The sequence below is a fragment of the Podarcis liolepis genome, assembly GCF_965112155.1.
Source record: "Podarcis liolepis genome assembly, chromosome: 1".
NCBI classification, from domain to species: domain Eukaryota; kingdom Metazoa; phylum Chordata; class Lepidosauria; order Squamata; family Lacertidae; genus Podarcis; species Podarcis liolepis.
Window position 1 is genome coordinate 76719399 of NC_139554.1, and position 12996 is coordinate 76732394.

Consider the following 12996-nt stretch of genomic DNA (forward strand, 5'->3'; position numbering starts at 1 on the left):
ATGACATGATTTTCACTGTTCAACAGCTTAAAAAAAAATGCAGAGAGCAAAACCAACCCCTGTATACGCCGCTTATCAACCTAACTAAGACTTTCAACACTGTAAATCATAATGCCCTGTGGACTGTCCTTCTGAAAATTGGCTGCCCAGGTAAATTTGTGAACATCCTTTGGCTCCTCCATGATAATATAACAGCAACAATTGCAGCTAACAATGGCTGTCAAAGTGAACCATTCATAGTGGGATCATGTGTTAAACAGGGTTGTGTTATCACCCCAACACTATTTATTATTTTCACTGCCATGATCCTACACATTGTCAAAGGGAAACTCCCCACCGGAATAGAAATCATATATTGAACAGATGGAAACCTCTTTAACTTGAGTAGGCTGAAAGCAAAGAGTTAGGTTACCATAACTTCCGCCATAAAGCTTCAATATGCTGATGACAATGTAGTGTGTGCACACTGAGAGGAGGATCTTCAAACCATCCTAAATATCTTCAGAGAAGCCTACGAAAAGATTGGCCTATCACTCAACATCCAAAAAAACCAAAGTGCACAAAAAGTGCAAAAAAACCAGCACAAAACAACCCCCCTGCAGCGCCACAAATCCAACTCAATGGTGTAACGTTAGAAAGTGTTGATCACCTCTCCTACCTGGGCTGTTACCTTTCCACAAGGGCCGACATTGATGCTGAAATCCAGCATCCCCTGAGCTTGGCAACTGCAGCTTTCTCCCAATTGAAGCGCAGAGTGTTTGAGGACCAGGCCATTCACAGGGAAACCAAAATGCTTGCATACAAAGCTATTGTACTACCAACCTTACTGTATGCTTGTGAAACATGGACCACTTATAAACACCATCTCCAACTCCTTGAAAGATTCCATCAACAGTGTCTCCGAAAAATTTTACATATCACTTTGGAAGACAGGCAAACTAATGTCAGTGTACTGGAAGAAGCAACGATCACCAGTGTCGAGGCAATGATTCTTCAGCATCAACTTCGTTGGACTGATCATGTTGTTTGGATGCCTGATTATTGTCTTCCACAGCAACTACTCTATTCTGAACTTTAAAATGGAAAGCATAATGCTTGTGGTCAACAAAAGAGGTTTAAAGAATTGGTGTACTATCTGGGTGTTTGACATGAGGCAGTACAGCACCTGGCAATTCTGGTTTTCTGTTACATAAGAATTTAAATTGCAGATACAGCAATTCACAGCAATTCAACATAACAAGGGAAAACACAGGAGATCTCCTAGTCTCCGGCACAGATTGCTTTACAACATATTGAATGTAATACAATTCTTCTGAAATCTATTAATTTGAAATACACAGCACTTCACATGAAGTGGGCTTTGTACAGTGCAGCCGGATTTAATTGTATGTTATGTAATAAGGATGCCATGCACTTGCAGAGACCTTTCTTCTGTCTGGCGTGCTTTACAAACATTAGCTAATTCATCCACATGACGCCCTGGGTATGTAAAAGGAAATCACTTAGGCGGCAGCGGATGCCCTCTAAGGGCACATGTACAACCTGGGCAACAAAAGGATTTGCTGCGTTAGCAGCAAGTCTGGGAGCACAATTTATACAAGGTTGCAATGCAGCAGTGCAAGCACACACAACCATTCAGGAAAGCTTCTTTTTCAAGTGACAGGAAGGATACATGGCAGACATAAACCAATGACTGGATCCCTGCCAAGTGCCGAATCTATACTGCAGGGACAGGGCTGGCAGAAGTTCTTTAGAGTGATAAGAGAAGGATCTAACAAAGAAGTCGTGTGCTACAAGGTGCGGAGGGGAGACGGAGCCCAAAGTTAAGGTGAAAAGGATTTGTCATTCACAAATAGGATAGCATCTGCTTTTTTGAAGCAAAACTTCATACAGTGGTGCCTCGCAAGACGAAATTAATTCGTTCCGCGAGTCTTTTCGTCTTGCGATGTTTTTCGTCTTGCGAAGCACGGTCCGTCGCAACTGCGCCTCTTCAAGCGGCTTTAAGAAAAAAGCGAACAAACTCGCAATACGTTTTTGTCTTGCGAAGCAAGCCCATAGGGAAATTCGTCTAGCGAAGCAACGCAAAAACCGAAAAACCCTTTCGTCTAGTGAGTTTTTCGTCTTGCGGGGCACCACTGTACATGTTATAACTCTTTATAAATAGTAATTCCCCAAGATTTGGGACCCAGACACATGCCAGTTCAGTGCTGAGGAATGGCACCACTATTCCTTGGCCAGGGTCTACAGTGAACCAAACTGTCTGCTTTGGTCTCAAAGGTGTCATGAGCTAGATTCTCCCTAGCAGAGAGACAGCCTTTCTTCAATCCTGGAATTGGGATGGGCATCTTGGTGGGAATCGGGGTCCTCCTTCCTTTCTCCCATTAAATATGCTGCAATGCATAATAGCTTAAGATTCCAGTCCTGGGCTCCCACACCCTTGGAATATCCAGCAAACAATGTAGACCAGCAAATGGATATACTGTTTCATAAATATGTCAATGGATTCTTGGTTGGGGGGGGGGGAATAAAAAGAAGAATAAAAACTAACACAACCTATTAAGTGCAGAGAGCTGAGGCATAAACTTGAGGCATAAAATTAAGACAATTTAAGCACTAAAAAGCAAGGAACTGTAAAACTGAGCAATTCCTGCCACTAACAGCCTGCAAGGTGGCCTTATTTCATACAGCAGTAAAAGGGAAATCAAGAACTTTGCAAAACCAAGAGGACCCTTGGGATATGCATTTCAGCACCACCCTGCCACCCCCGCATTCAATTTGATACTGTTTTTGCAAATACCAGTTACGTAAGAGCACAATTGCATTCCAGGTGATGAAAACATTAATATCTTCCCCTGCAATATCGTGCAGAGATGCTTCCCCTTCCATGTCCTCAACCCCTTTCCACGCTGGCCCTTCTTCCTCCCCCGCCTCTTCCACTTACACTCCTTTTAAAAAAACTTGACCCATCTTATTCTGCAGCCTGGCTGTGACCCAAAGGCTCATCGTTAGAATGGTCTTGCACTTTCTTTCTGGGCTGGATTAGACCAAGTGTCTTCAACTTTTTCAGACCCAGGATCCCCCACTTTTACCCCTTCAATTCTTTAGCCAGGTGAAAACATTTCTCTATAACCAGGCCTTTGGCTAAATAAACATCATATGGCCTTTTAAATGTGTTTGTGAAAGGAGGGTTATTGGTTTGTTTTTGCTTCATTTTTATGTTCTCATTTTGTATTTTTATGTTGTAAACCACCCTGTGATCTTTGGATGAAGGGTGGTATACAAATTCAATAAATATAATATTAATAATAACCCAAACATGCAATTGGGGACACATTTTTATCTTTTATCAAATATATGCTCCTATACCATATAGTGCTCCTGTTGTGACCCACCTTGGATCAGGTCGTGACCCACTAGGGGTTAGAGGTTAGGGTCCTGACCGACCTACTGAAGACTAGTGGATTAGATGGTGGGCTTCAAGCTGGCACATAATGAAAAGACAGACCACATGGCTACTTCTGGCTATGCAAAGATCCCAAAATAACCTACAGGATTCCTTTAAAAATTAGAATATAGCCTCCCCACTCTTTAGGAAACTTTGTAATGACTGCTCAAGAATTAGCTTTGATCTAATCTTAAGAAATAAAGTACCTGATTTGTGGCTGCGCCAAGCTTGAACAGTTCCACAGCAGGAGCTCCTCAAAGTCTGTGAGTTTCAAACACTCTGAAAAAGAAAAACGTGTCCAAATTAATTAACTGCCAATTAGAAGGTATATCCTACCAGGACCCAGCAACAAAGCCGGGAGCACAAGTCCCCTACTGGCTAACAAGGAAGCGGTCAATGCCACCCGATTATGGTTGACACTCTTTCCCCTGTATGCAGGTGGCTACGAAAGTTTGTGAATATGCTCCCATGGCAGAGACCCCGTGAGGAGCCTCGCTGCTGCATTCTACACCCGCTGGAGTTTCTGGGACAGCTTCAAGGGCAGCCCCGCGTAGAGCAAATTATAGTAGTCAAGCCTGGAGGTGACCGTCACATGGATCACTGTGGCCAGGTCGGGGCGGGAAAGGTAATGGACCAACTGCTTGATGTGGTGAAGGTGGAAAAATGTCGCCTTGGCTGTTGCTGTAACCTGCGCCTCCATGGAAAGGGAGGGGTCAAGGATTACACCCAAACTCTTGTAGAGGCTACCTCTCCGAAATTCAGATTATTACCAGGGGAGGCTCCTCCACTATAGGCTGTGCCCACTCTGAAAATATTAAAAAATGCAAAAAAAAGCAATTAAAGAGTCTTTGTTCATGCATCACCACACCGATCCATGTTTTTGTGTTGTGATCTCTCTCTCAGACTTCAGCAGCAGAGGGTACAGTCATTCCAATATCCTCAGTAACTGAAGCTTTAGAACAGTCTTCAAAGGCAGCCCCAAAGATAACACCCTAAGGCAGAGTTCCCCAAACTTGGAGGGGGGGGGGCTGTTGTCATAGTCACTGCCAAATGTCCATTTTATAGTGGGGTGGCACTGTCAATGTGAAGACAAAAAAAACCTGGCAATACCCCCAAACAAAAAAGGGCATATTTTTCTTTAAAAAGTTAAAAATGAGGAAGGGCAGTGAACCTTGGTAAGTGCCATGAGAGTTGAGGACACCACACAGGAAACCCCAACATTCCTTTAATCCAAATGGGAAGGTACTAGAACACATTTAATTCCCACCCTGCTGATGCTCAGAAGTTATACATCTGTGATTCAGCCATGGTATCCTTCCAACCAGGTTCTGGTTCTAAGGTCTGGCTCAAATTACGGTAAACCATTTGCTTGATTTAGCTAAAAGCATTGATGCTAGGTCCAGAGGCAGCGTGGAAGGTTCGCAGGCTATGAAGGACTTGCTCATAATTTTATTGACAGCTGCACAAGTTATTATAGCTAGGAAGTGGAAGGGGCAAACAGAATATAAAATGGAAGAATGGTATAAAGAGGTGTGGGATATAAGCTATTAATGATAGATTAACATGTGCCATTAAGGTAAGATGGGGAATATGCAGGAGAAATGATTTTGAGGAGATATGGAATGTGGTTGTAGAATTTGTACTGTTAAACACCATCGCAAGAGGTGTTGAAATTCTGGGAGGTTGGATAGTTACAATGGAATGGTGTCGTGGATGGGGTGCACATTTTTATTTATTATTATTACTTTGTCAAAAAATAATAATAAAATAAAGCATTGATGTATTTCCAAAACTGGATCATTTGTAAATACACACTTGGAGTAAGCACTGCTTATTGAAATTATTTGGCTTACTTTTGAGTAGGCATGCACAGAATCATGCTTGAGATTTGCTTATCTACCCTCAATGCAACAATAATGCGAGACTTTTAATTCAAGTCATATTGCACTGTTTTAATTTTATTAGGATGTTTTTACTGTACAATTTTAAAGAGCAACTCTGGCAAAAAGCTGAATAGAAATGTTATAAATAAATAGGACACTGTTCTTAATTAGTCGAGGGGAAACTTTTTCTCCTGTCATCTTAACACTCGAACAGATTGCAGACTGGGCTAAATTCTGTGCCCTCTTCCAGAAATATCTATTTTCTCCATTTCTAATTGCAACCAGTCTGAAGCAAAAGCTTTCTAATTCAAAAGCTGGCAGATCATAGCGTGAACTTTCATCCTGATAAAATCACTTTACTATATCCTTGCATTTTTATTTTATTTTTTGGCTGTTCTTAAAACACAATCATAGCTTGCTCCATTTTTGTACTAGCTGTAGGTATCAACCACTCAACCACCATTTTCAATGTATACTTAGGTTACTAAAATAATGGTAAAGGGGATTATTCTACTCATTCAGAACAGCAATATATGAATACTGTTGATGTTGGGTGGATGGCTTGGCTATTTGGTAATAAAGAAAATGTACTCTGCTTGCATTCAAAAGCACTTTTTTCCTTCTGAAGCTCTAGTAATGGTAATACAGCTAGTGATTTGGTAAACATGATCCTTGAAGTGGGGTGGGGATGGCTGTTATGCACTGAGCAGACAGGATGGTGTGTGCAAAAACATCCAAAGACATAAGAAAAATGAAGAGGTATGTGTTAGCCTAGTATGGGGGAACCTGTGGCCCTCTGGGTATTGTTGACCCACAACTCCCATAATCCATGACCACTGGTCATGCTGGCTAAAGGTGGAGACCAATAGCAACTGGAGGGCCACAGCTCCCCCAGCCTTGCCTTAAGTGTTGCATGCTATTGTCATGTTGCGGACAACGCTAATAATATAGGATGCACATAGTACAGCAAATATGCTTCCTTGTTATAGCCTTCCAATTCCAAAATCCCCCAGTTGCCACCAAATCCTACTGTTCCCATTTATGACCACAGTAATGAGATATAAAACTTTCACCCTAGGTTAGGCTACCAAAATCAGGCACTGAGAACTCAGCAACTTGGGACCAAAGTCCTTTAAGGATTGACAGATTCCTTATGCTCCACCTTGAACACCAAGATCCTCTGATGGGACACTTTTGGTGGTCTCCCATGCCCCTGCGATTCATTCTGCCTTCACCAGGGAAGTATGGCAGGCCCTGCCCTGTGCAATTCTTTGCCAGGAGAAGTCTGGCAGAAGTAATCCCTGATTTCTTTTAACCTTATTTTTCATACTTTACTCTTCATACAGGCCTTTGGCACTTGAATATTTTTACCAACCAGTTTTACTGATAGGATATCAACGCTTTTAATGATGTAATTATTTTAGTATTGCATTTTCATGCTGTACACCACCTTGCTATTTTCCCATGGAAGTGTGGTTAATATATATTTTAAAAAATATAACTAAAGTGGTACCTCGGGTTAAGAACTTAATTCATTCCAGAGGTCCGTTCTTAACCTGAAAGATTAGATTCTAGGAAGGCACACAAAGTGAGAATAATGATGAATCAGATAGGAGATACAGTGGTACCTCAGGTTAAGAACTTAATTCGTTCCAGAGGTCCGTTCTTAACCTGAAACTGTTCTTAACCTGAGATACCACTTTAGCTAATGGGGCCTCCTGCTGCCGCCGCGCCACTCCTGCACAATTTCTGTTCTCATCCTGAAGCAAAGTTCTTAACCCGAGGTACTATTTCTGGGTTAGCGGAGTCTGTAACCTGAAGCGTATGTAACCTGAAGTGTATGTAACCCGAAGTACCACTGTATATGCAAAGCCTGTATTGGAATGGGAAATGCTGATACGAAAGACAGACTAGGAATCTGCAGTCTTTGTTCAAATGTAGTATTTCAAATGAATGCAGAAAGCCATGCTGTGAGGAAGGAAGGAAGGAAGGAAGGAAGGAAGGAAGGAAGGAAGGAAGGAAGGAAGGGGCTAAGAAACAATTATCAGAGAAAAAGCAACTATTAAGCCACTGCAGACATTTCACAGTGGAGGAAGTAATTTTCAGTCTTGCTCCCAAATTTCCAACATAAACTGAAAAACTTTTATAGCTTCACAGGGGAATACACAAACTTTAATTTTTCAATAAAATGTTAGCTTTTGGCCAACAGCCGAAGGAGGTTCAGACAAGAGAGTAAGGTGGTGAATATGACTGGAGGAAAAGTGGAGGTGATCAATATTCTGCAACGTGGTCAATAAGCAAAACAAGAAACTCCTGCAGGTACATGGGCATAATACTGCAAATAAGTGAGCAATATATGAGTATTGAATTAGTATTGATGAGAAAACAAAGCATTAGGCGATAGATTTTTATGCACCCTCAAGGTTCACACATTGCATCAAATTAGAAAAAGCCAAAAAGCACACAGCCCAAGTGTCTCCATGGAAGCATGTCAAAGCGAAAAGACCACCTTCCTAAGTATTCTCCCAATGGGGGAGTTTCTAGAGTTTGCATACTCCTGTAAAACTTTGCTTTCCAAAAGCCTCCTGTACTGGGTGCTCAGATCTAGCTAAGCATTGAGGTCAGAGGCTTGGTGGGCAGCAATGGGGCGAATTCCCCCCACCCCACCCACAGCTTCACCACAATCATAAACTGTGAAGCTTGCACACCTCATAACAGACTGAGAGAACCCCTGAGATCTGCACCAGCTACCTAATCCTAAATAAGACATAGGAATCATCTGCAAACCTGCTTGGGATCCACAGTACTATCAGCTTCAGTACTAGTTGTGTTGCAAACATTTGCCTAAGATCACAGCAGAGCAGATGAGACATCACATCTCACCATCACACACACATGAACATACCTAGCACAGATGGAAATACATTTAAAACCAAAGTCTGAAAATTAGTCCAGCACAGTGGTTCTCAGCTGGTGGTCCGCAGTTACCAGGTTGCTCACATAACCCATCCATGGTATCTGTGGCAACATTCATGTAACAAAAACTACCATAAAGATGTCAAAAGTTTCAAAAGTAGGGGATCCATGGCTTGGCTTTTGAAAAAGAGGGGGTCTGCAGTACTTAGCTAACTGGGAATCATTGGTCTAGCACACTGTATGTTGCAACTGCTTAGAGAATTAGTATAGTGTGATTGAAGTCATCAATAATGGACTATTACAGTCCAGGATAATCCTCAAAGACAAGATACTTAAAGGCTAATAGTCTGCCTGAAGCTATACACACACACACACAGAGAGAGAGAGAGAGAGAGAGAGAGAGAGAGAGAGAGAGAGAGACGTTTAACTCTTTAAGAACAAGGGGAGTCAGGCAAACATTCTGTTCTCTTCTGTTTACCCAAAATTCATTTAAAAAGCAATCTAAGCAGGCAGGTTTCAGTTGAAGAGTATTTTATTGGAATATATTTTTACTGAACATATTTTATTGAAAGTTATAACTTGCACGAAAGAGAATATTGCAGGAGTACTGTCTTTTCTACCATTAACAAAAGAGCTTCCATAGAACAAGACAAGTACAGGACAAGAGTCAGATCAAGAAATAATGGGCACTTAAGTATATTCTTAAATTAGGATGAGAACTGAAGAAACCCATTAAAGAAGTGAATTTTATCAAAGCAAAACTGTATAAATAATCATAGATCATAGGGTTGAATCCTACCATGAGGGCCATCTATACATGAATCTTTTGCCCAACATCAGGGCTCAAACTCATGACCTTGAGATCAAGAGTCTCATGATGGGCTTTTTTCCCACTGGCTCATTCTCTCCTACAACCAATGGCCACCACGTCCAGGGTTCTTCTTACTGGCACACCTTGCCACTTGTCATTCCTTGAATCACACCAAGTGGCAGTGTGTGGAAGAAAGAGAACTTGCTGGTATTGGTCTAGGAACCCCTAGAACAAGGCACAAGTTATTCTGGCTCCTGTTTTCAAGCTTTGGTCTTTAAAATCTGAAACTTTTGATCAATGAAGTGTCAGAAACATGGGGAGCGGGGAGGCAGAAACGTGGTTCATTCTATATTGCATATTGCATTTTTTTGACACTTGGTTGGTGGGAAAGTACAAACTTTTTTGTTTTCTTAAATTTTTTAGGGCAATATTGTTGTTAAATGGGCCCGTCACCATTTTTACAACATAATGTCTAGTGATTCATTATGCAGTAAACATACATTCATTATGCTGTAAGTGTATTGAAAAACTAATAGAACAGCAAAGCCCTTTCTAACTTTACTTTGTATTTTATGGTTTCAACTGCTGCTCATATTTTTATTATTATTTGGAATGCTTTTTTTAAAAAAATACTGTTGTGGCTAACTGTAATATATATGTTACTGTTTCACATTTTTTGTTTTAATACACTGCCTTGAGAAGGCTTTCATGTTTAAACACAGAAAATATCACAAATAAATAATAAAAATACAAATTTGCACTGAGGGCATGCCACAATATCTAATGTTAGGTTTTGCACAAATCTGGGCCCAGTTCAAATGAGCAATGTGAATACGTAACAGTAAGGTTTGTGTTTACATGCTTCCACCCACCCACCACCCACCTCCAGCTTCAAGAAGAGTTTGGAAGCTGTTCCTTCCAGTTTAGAGTAGATGAAGCTTGTTGTCAGGGCCAGAGCTCGCCATTCTGGCACCTGAGGCAGACCTCAAAATGGCACCAGGGAAGAAGGGGTGAGGGAAGATCTACATCAGGAACAAGGTGGAGGGGAAAGATCTACATTGGGATCTGCTGCCCCTGTGGATCCTGCTGTCTAAGGGAGTCACCTCACCTTGCCACATGGGTTGTTGTGTCACCCAAACCTAACAAACTGTGGTTACTCTCAACTATGTTTTTTTAAAACAAACTAACTTAAAACTTTGAATTATAAAGCAGCTTGCTTAAACAAGCCATAGTTAACATTAACCATCATTTAAGGTTTGAACAGCATGCTAAACTGTGGCTAGTAAAAATCAGAAGCAAATATTTCTCATCTCACAGCTATGCTGGAGGAGAAATGTGGGGGGGTAGTGCATTAGCTGAGGCTATCTGAGACTTCTTCTTACTTTGGTTTAGTACAATGTCTGAATGCTATTTTTATTCTATTTACAATAAAAACAGTACAGATCTTTGCTTTGGATTCAGAGGCATAATAGAAAATTTAACACTTCTTAAATTTCCACACTGAACATTGTATTCACACTCCACAAAGATTAAACTGCAGACTGTCCTCACTGCAGCAATTTCCAAAGTGGCATTAATTACATTCAGCTTAATGGAAGCCGTAATGCAATTAGTACTGTAGTGATTGTTGTTCACCTGTATATCTTAGTAGGGATATTTTGATTTGTAGCCTGATCAATTGCCTGATTTGTTTTCTCAAAACCACATTACAAAACTATTAACAGTCTAAATGTTAAAACAAGTAGCCAAAACAGCAAAAGTTTTCGCCTTCAGATAGGTTTTCAGATAGGCTTGGATTTAAGAAGATTGTGGCACTTACATTAAACAAGTCTGATGAACTGATGAGAATTAAAAAAACACACCTTCCAATATCTCATAAGGATTTATTTATTAACACCACACAAGACATCTTAATAAAGAAAAGGGTCTTATTGTGGTAAACCACTGCAATACAATGAAATAACATCATGTTGAAGGTGAGGAGAACCTCCGGGTGATGACCTTCGACAATACAAGTTAGTAATCCTTATTTCATTACTAGGCAAATTAAGAGAGATTGTAGTTAAGAACAGATTGGTTAAAGATGGATAAACATGACATGATAGGAAGTGTCAACAGGGATTTTTGCTAAAGGAAATCCACAGATCAGAAACAGATTGGAGGCCAGGAAGTGGATTGCAAAGGCTAAAGGCTTTTCTACAGTCGGTTTAAAGATTCCTCGTGGTGCTTTTCCCCCCCCACCAAGCTGCTGCTATTACAAACTTGTGTAGTTCGCTGTCTATAAGCAGTTGAGTTTGTGCTGTCCTTGTGCTGTCTTTGGACATTAGCACTAAACCACAGTTTAGCATTACATGTATGAGCCTGCTCCCAACTCCACTCTCCTCCTCCAATACGGCTACAGGAAAGAGAATAAAACTCAGTGGAGTGCATCCCTGAGTACTTGTCCTTTTCACATGGAAAGAAGCAATCTCTTTTGTGTGCTTGTGTGCTCTGTTGTTTTTGTGTGCTGTGACATCTCTTTTGAGTGTTGTGTTTCAGGGGATGCACAAACATTAGCATGTTCTTTATAAAATAGGCATTTATGGAATACATGATACTCATACCATCGGGAACATGAAGAGCAAAATATCAACAGGGTCCTAAACTGTCCTTCCCTGATGACTTAGTGAGGGAAATGAGATGGGACAGCAAGTTTATACTGAATTCTCCTCTCATCAATATAAGGCGACAGCAGCCCTAATCCCATTTACATGGAAGTAAGCCCAACAGAATGGAATGACACTTAATTTTGAGTAGACAGAATATATGGTTTTGTGATGAGTCATTACGCACTTCATTGTTTTAGTCTTTTGCAGCAAAACACAACATATTGTGGCACCTTAAAGACAAAGGGGGCTGCCCCTCTTGAAATTCATAAACTTTGAAAAGGAAGACACAATGAAGGTAAATGGATCTGTTGATGGATGAGCTATGCAAGTCTACTTTGTGTGGGTGTGGGTGTGTATCTGCATCAGTGATGATTAAAAGGAAAAAATGCTTTTGCAAAATAAACCAACTGCACTGGAACTGAAAATACTGTAAGAAAGTGTGAATTAATGCCAGAAAGGATTGAGGCATATTCATACATCCCTATTTTGCTGTCACCACTTCTTCATTCTTAAATCATCATCAATGTCAAGCTAACATGCTGTTTCCATCTCCTCAGCCCTGCTATTTTTCTTCAATAAAAAAGAAAACAAAACCACCCAAAATAGAGCTGGGTGTCTTTTGTTTTTGGTGTATTTGTGGAGTCACATCTACACCAGTAACTTTTGAACAGCTTAATTCTAGCAAATTTTAGCAAAAGCTGCCCACTCCCCCCCCCAAAGCATTTATCTACATCTCTGACTATTTCCCTTTTATTTCATCTGATTTCTCCTTAAATTAGGCAGCAAAGATGGAGTGCAGGCCTGTCACACAACCTGTTGCATGCCAAGGTAAATGCAGGCCACCAAGCCAGCAGTGATTTATTAGTCTAGAGTCTTGGCCTAGGACCTAGGAGACCAGGGTTCAAATCCACACTCTGCAGTAAAGAACACTTGGGCTAGATAGACGCTGTCTGCTGTGGGGATTAAGTTGTGGGCGGGACCATGTGCTCCACCTTGAGTTCCTTGGAAGAAAAAGGTGGGATATAAACAAACAAACAAACAAACAAACACTGTCGCCTGCCAGGTGCTTCATAACGCCTCCCTCATTTTTGTTTTGCCTGCAATTGTAAAACTAGGTGGGAAGTACCTAGCAGTCTACTTTCAGCTTAGTGGGCAGAGGTTTTGTAGACTTGAATTAAACTTCCTTCATAAACCTCAGCTTTGCAGATTTAATTATGCTAAAAATCAACTCAATGGCAAAATTCCCAAGTCTAAGGACCCCAAAGCAGCAAGAAATGTCAGAGGCACCTCTGA

The 12996-nt window shown here is 40.9% G+C and overlaps 1 protein-coding gene across 7 annotated transcripts in view; it reads right to left on the minus strand.

The window, feature by feature from the left end:
• TSPAN4 (tetraspanin 4) overlaps positions 1-12996 on the minus strand; it is a 511237-nt gene that overhangs the window by 317275 nt on the left and 180966 nt on the right. For all 7 annotated transcript variants that reach the window (XM_083478930.1, XM_083478924.1, XM_083478928.1 and 4 more), the window contains one exon: positions 3652-3724. The gene's annotated coding sequence lies outside the window, so the exon portion shown is untranslated. The remainder of the gene's footprint in view (positions 1-3651; positions 3725-12996) is intronic.